Source organism: Tupaia chinensis, unplaced genomic scaffold (assembly GCF_000334495.1).
Source record: "Tupaia chinensis unplaced genomic scaffold, TupChi_1.0 Scaffold144472_1, whole genome shotgun sequence".
In the NCBI taxonomy this organism is placed as follows: domain Eukaryota; kingdom Metazoa; phylum Chordata; class Mammalia; order Scandentia; family Tupaiidae; genus Tupaia; species Tupaia belangeri.
In genome coordinates this window covers 921,279-927,041 of record NW_006204331.1, presented here as the reverse complement: position 1 = coordinate 927,041, position 5,763 = coordinate 921,279, and the positions used below count along the sequence as shown (strand labels likewise).

The 5,763-nt window shown below is 62.6% G+C and overlaps 1 long non-coding RNA gene across 1 annotated transcript in view; it reads left to right on the top strand.

Moving 5' to 3' along the window:
- Positions 1 to 1,492, top strand: part of LOC106733708 (uncharacterized) — an 8,956-nt gene extending 7,464 nt beyond the window's left edge. The window contains exon 2 of the long non-coding RNA XR_001369648.1: positions 985 to 1,492. This is a non-coding gene — a long non-coding RNA (uncharacterized LOC106733708). The remainder of the gene's footprint in view (positions 1 to 984) is intronic.
- The last annotated feature ends 4,271 nt before the right edge of the window (positions 1,493 to 5,763 follow it).

Here is a 5,763-nt window from a genome sequence, read left to right as displayed (position 1 = left end):
AGGAATGGGGCTAGAGGTGGGATGAGAAGGGCTTTGACAGGAAGCCACTGCAGGGTTCCCAGCTGGAAAGGGTATGGCTTTGTGTGGAGGCCTGGGGCTGGTAGGTGGATGCCGGAGGCCAGGCACAGGGAGGGCAGGGAGAGGCTGACGCACAGGACAGAGGAGAGGCCGCCCTGGCATTGGGAGAGATGGCGAGCGTGGTGAAGGGCTGGGAGGGCCAGCTTCTGAGCCCTGCACCATGTGGGCTGTTACCACAGCTGCCTGGGTCAGTGTCCTAGCCGTGAGCCATGGCTTAGGTGTGGGCAGGAGGAGGCAAGGGTTCTCAGGGAGGCCCTGAGAGAAGAGTCCCGTACTGGAGGGATTTGCGAGTGAGGGACACTGGGCCACAGATGGAAGCTGGGTCAGGAGGCCGAGGGGGTCAGGCCCACTGCATAGAGAAGGGAGGGGCCTGGAAGAGTGGAGGGCTGGGCGAGCAGGGACCACTGGGGCTGGCAGCTGTGCACAGAGTGGGTGTGATGACGGCAAGCACCCTGAGGGCGGGCGAGGCCAAGAACACAGGTGTCTCCAGTGAGCTGAGCTCAGAGGCCTCCAGCCTCCTCGGTGTCACCACCTCGCAGACCCCACTGCTAGTGAGCCTCATTGTCCTCACCACACCACCCTCCAGGGACCACCGTCCTCCACCCCTGCGCGTGGGGACAGACCCCTCTGCCTACTCTCTTGGGACCTGCCAGGAGAAGGGGCTGAGGCAGCGAGTCCCACATGGCTGAACGAGGTTGGAGTTTCAGGCCCAGCATGTCTGTCAAGGCGTGCTGCCCCAGTGCTGTACCGCCACGCCCCGTGGGGGTCTCTCTCAAGCACGTGCCCTCTGGCAATAATAAGAAAAGGATCTTGGCAAGGAATTGGGCGGGCTCTGGTTGTGGCCTTGAGTGAGAGGGGACCCCCATGGAGATGGTCACACTGCAGTCCCTGCACTTCTCTTTTCAGGATTTGGGGCTGCACGTGTATCCCACATGTTTCTGGAGCACCAGGTCTGGGGCTCAAACTGTACCATCGGCCAACTTAACCATCAGGCCACCAGCTGGTGCTGTAAAAACTTCGGAAAATGAGACAGAACAACTCAGCACTCCTCTTCCTAGGCAGTTACCCAGGAGGTAACTATGTGCAGACTCATCACCAGGGCTCAGCCGGCTTCGAGCAAGGTGGCCAGCGCGCTGCAGAGCGGGAGGAGCCGGTGAGCCTCAGAGCTGCCGGAGCAGGTGAAAGAAGCCACGCTCAAAGGCCACGCACTTTGTGGTTCAGTCTGCCAGAACCCTGGGAGAGTCAGCACCAACGTGGGGAGATCAGCGGGGGCAGGGCCGAGGGGCCTTCCGGGACCACAAAAATGCCCTGGTTCTCGAGAGCCATGGGCTGCGCCTTGGTCAGGCCCATGGGTGGAGACCGGATGGCATCACTGCGTGTGGCTCATACTTCAATAAAGCTTAATTTTTACAGAGATGTCAAGACTGAGTGCAACATGAACACTGGGCGTGACAGAGGAGGAGGTGGCCACAGGCACCATCTTGGCAAATGGCTTCTTAGGTGTCTCTCGACATGCGTCGCATCAGGGCAGCGTGTCTCTTGTCTGGGCTCCTTAGAGTAGAAATCTTGGGTCACACGGCAACCTCTTAACATTCCCTTCAGTAGTTTATTTTTTGTTTGTTTTGTTTTGTTTTTAAAGAATTATTTATTTGTTCATTCATTTTAATTTGACCAGAGAGAGGGACACAGAGAGGAGAGGGAAAATGAGAAAGCAAGCCACCAGGTCCGGGACTCGAACCATGGTCAGCCATGTGGGAGTGTCTAGCGCCTTAACCACCACGCCACCTGCTGGTCCCCCCTTTGGCAGTTTTAACTTTCAGATACTGGGCTAGTCCAGACTGATGTCCTCACAGGCCGCTTTTGGGTGAGAACACCGTTTCTGGCTCAGCCAACTCAAAAGACAGGCAGAGGCCCTGGGGTGGGACCGGCCAGCAGCCAGGACCTGGTATGCAAGGATGCATGGGTTCCAGCAGGCCCAGGTGTGGTGGCCGCAGAGGGTCCCTCTGCTTCCAGAGCCTTCAGCACCTCCCAGAACTCTCGGGCCCCAGGCCAGCCGGTCTGGGTTGGTGGTGCACCCTGCCTTAGCTTGCCCTGAGTGGAGTGCAGGGACAGGAAGTCCCCATGGCCTTCACCCCAGCTGGACTGTTTCTGGGCTTCCTGTCCTGGGCAGGGAAACGCCAGGGCCAGTCAGGCCTGTCCTCCCGGGAAGCCCCTCTGGGGTTTGACAGCCTCCTCTGGAGCTGAAGGCAAACCCAGGCCTGTCACACCCCTGCATCCGAGCTCTCTGAGAGCAGGCCCCAGGGGTGCTGCCACCACCATGGCTTGGGGCCCGGGCAGCTCCCACTCCGAACGGTTGTGGTGGGGGCTGGGTCCATCTGCCACCCGCCCTTGGTCACCACTTGGGCCGACTTGGACTGGCCTCAGGGCATCGCTGAGCCCCAGGCCCAGTGACCTTGTCTCCTGTGGCCTTGACAGGGGCTGGGAACCTCCGGCTCACTCCTTTGTCCTGCCAAGAGGATGTCCTGTCCCCTCGCTGGCTGCCCGCCCTCCCCACCCCTCCCTGAGAGTTCTGGCCCCTAGGGGCAGAGGTGGGGTATGAGGGGAATGGGAAGTCACAGGCCGGCCTTCGCATGGCATTCTGACCCCTCCTCTCCAGAGCCCAGTGGCAGCCTGGGCTGCTGGCCCGTGACACCTGGGCTCTCCAGTGCCCTCAGTGGGGTCAGAGAGCCACAGCCCCAGGGAACAAAGGCTGGGGGGGGCAGGGGAGTGGGGTCAGAGGGAGGAGGGGACAGCTGAGCATCCAGCCCCCTCAGGGTTTCCTATCCTGGCTGAGGGGTGATTGGGGGGGCCGGCCAGCCCAGCACAGCTTCCCGCCTCTGCCCTTCCTCAGGAAAGAGAGGCCGAAGATGGGGCTCTGGGAGAGGCTGTTGAGACTCCTCCGGCCCCCCAGGGGCTCGAGGGAAATCTGGCTGGGGCTCAGGATTGGGACAGGGAGGCCCCTCCCCCACACCAGTCTTGGATGGAACCCCAGGGGCCTGCTGCCCTGCCCCCAGCTGGTGGCCCCGGGCACCTGTGTCTGTGCACACGCATGTGAGTCCAGGTGTCCGTGTGCTCACACTGTGAGCATCTAACTGGTCTCCCCAGTCTCTGTGACCTAGCGTGTCCCTGAGCTCGTCCTGGGCTGCCCGTGTGTCCGTGTGCAGGGCCTCTGCGTGGCTGCTTGTGCCGGGTGCGTGGCTAGTTCTCCTCCAAGGCTGAAAATGACCAGTCCCCCAGCTCTGACCCTGGGAGGGTGGGTAGGAACACAGCTGCTGGGCCTTCTCTCCTCCCCCTCCCCGGCTCTGTCCACCTTCAGCTTGGCAGCTCAGCCCAGTTAAAAATAGCCCCGGGGCCTCTGGAAGCAGGAAGGGGTAGAGGCATGAGGCCTGGAGGGAAGCGAGGGAGGCACCCCCACCCCCTGGCCTGTCTGCTGTCTGCTGGCTCCAGCAGGGCCAGGGCGGGCCCCACACCCCCAGGCCCCACCTGCACCCGGCCCCAGTGGCTCCCCCAGCCCTGCCAAGAAAGACAGAGGTGGCTCTGGGTGGTCAGCCTGGCCTACTTCAAGCCACAGCCTCCCGTCCCCACCAGCACCTCCCCCATGGCTGCCCTCTCCTTCCTTCCACGGAGGGTCAGGGCAAGACCCAGCCTTTTCTTTGGCTCCCAGCCCAGGTGTCCACGGCATCCCTGGAGGCAGAGAGGCTGCCCTTGAGTCAGGCCCAGGCAGGATGCAGGATGGGCAGGGGGGCAGGGAGAGCCTCTACTCCCTCGGAGAGGGGTCAGTGCAGGGTCTCATCTCTCTTGGGTAGCTCCTCGGGAAGGGCCACGTGAGTTCAGGATAGCACGTGTTCCAAGTACCCACTCAGCGAGTGTGCTGACAGGACTTGGATCAGGTTAGGGTTAGGACCTGTCAGCCCCGGGAGCCCTTGGGCATCCCGGGCCCTCTCAGCCTCCTCTGGCCTGTCTGGAGCTAACCTAGGTGAGGCTGCAGGCCCAGTGTGGGTGAGGGGAGCTCATGGCACCATGGGTGGCCGCGGCGGGCCTGGGTCTCCCGACCTGACAGGCGCTGAGCAACAGGCCATACTTTATCCGCCCGCTTGAGCACGGATGGGCTCTTGGGTTTTCCCAGGCTGGGGCTGCAGAGAGGGTGGCCCTAAGCGTGCCTGGGTCTGTTTCCAGGTGAGTCGAAGCACAGACTCCTGCTGAGTACCTCCCTGGGAGCAGGGCTGCCCTGGCACAGCGCTGGCCCAGGCTCAGGGAGCGCTCTGCCCCGAGCCCTGGAGCACTGGCCCCCAGGCTATCAAGCTTTGGAGCTTGTTTGTCTTGGTGGGGCACGGTCCTGGGCCAGGGTCTCCCAGGGACAGGCTGTCCACTCCCCAGGGCAGCACTGTGCGCACCCTTACTAGCAGGGCACACCCCACTGAGGCGCCCATCCTGGAGGCCCACACCCACCCTTCCTTCCTCAGGAAAACCTGTGGTCTGATAAGGCCTCCAGGCTCTGGTTTTAAAAACTACCCCGGCACCAGGACCCCTCTGGGAGGTGGGGCCAGAGCCGCTTGGGGTGGCAGAGGTGAGGGAACCTGGTTCTGGTGTCCCATAGCCAGCCCCAGGAGGGGCTTGGGGCACCCCAGTTCCCAGGCTGAGCTGGAGTGTGATGCTGGGTAGTGGAGCCAGGCAGAGGCTCCTTCCTGCTGCCCTCCCAAGGCTCTGTGGTCTCCCCATGGCCCCACCTGTGCTCCTCCAGGGCCAGCGAGGCCCCTTCTGCTATTCTTGCTCACTGCCCTCGTTTGCCCATCTCCCAGCAAAGGCCAGCCCCTTTCCTCCAACATGGCCTCTTCCCAGAGTCCTAGGGACAGCCAGGCATGACTTCGAGCCCGGTCCCACGGGAAGGAAGTGCCCAGAGGGCTTCCAAGAGCCAAATCACACCCCTCCCACATGTTCCTGCCTGATGCCTGCCAATCACTGTCCACCTTAAACTCCTCTGGTGAGCCCCACTGGCTACAGGAAGGGCAGCGGGCACTCACGAGCAGCGGAGATTTGCCCAGTCTGGACAGTGGGACCCAGCAAGGGCAGGGCTGCCTCTTGGTGGGCTGGGAGCAGGTGAGGGTGAGGTCTGGAGGCCGGGACCCTCAGGGGCAGGAGCGGCAGCTGTGAAGCCCCCGGCAGGCAGGGAGCCAGGGCGTTTGGGACTGGCAGCTGGGCAGCACGTGAGCAGGCGGGCAGAGGTCAGCTGGTGAGCGCCTTGCCCAAGGCAGGTGTGAGGGTACGGGACTCCCCCAGAACTGCTCAGAGGATGGGTGGGAAGTGGGGCTGGCTGGACCAGGGCGTCTGAGCAGACAGGTGGGCAGGGGTGGGGGTAGACCCAGGAAAGCTGCAGAGAGGGCCTCAGAGGGCTTCTTCTCCCTCAGGCTGTGCTGACAGGGAGGGGACCCTGGAGTCAGCCCTGGGGCCTCTGAGGAGGGTGCACCTCCAAAGGAGTGAAAGGAGAGGATGGAGTGACCAGGGGAGCCTTCTCCTGCCCTAGCTGGAGGTCATCTTGCTCCGTTTTTAAAAGATTTACTGGGGCCAGAAGATGGTGATTAAGGGTGCTGAATTTCCACATAGCCAACCACGGTTCGAGTCCCAGACCTGGCGGCTTGCTTTCTCTCT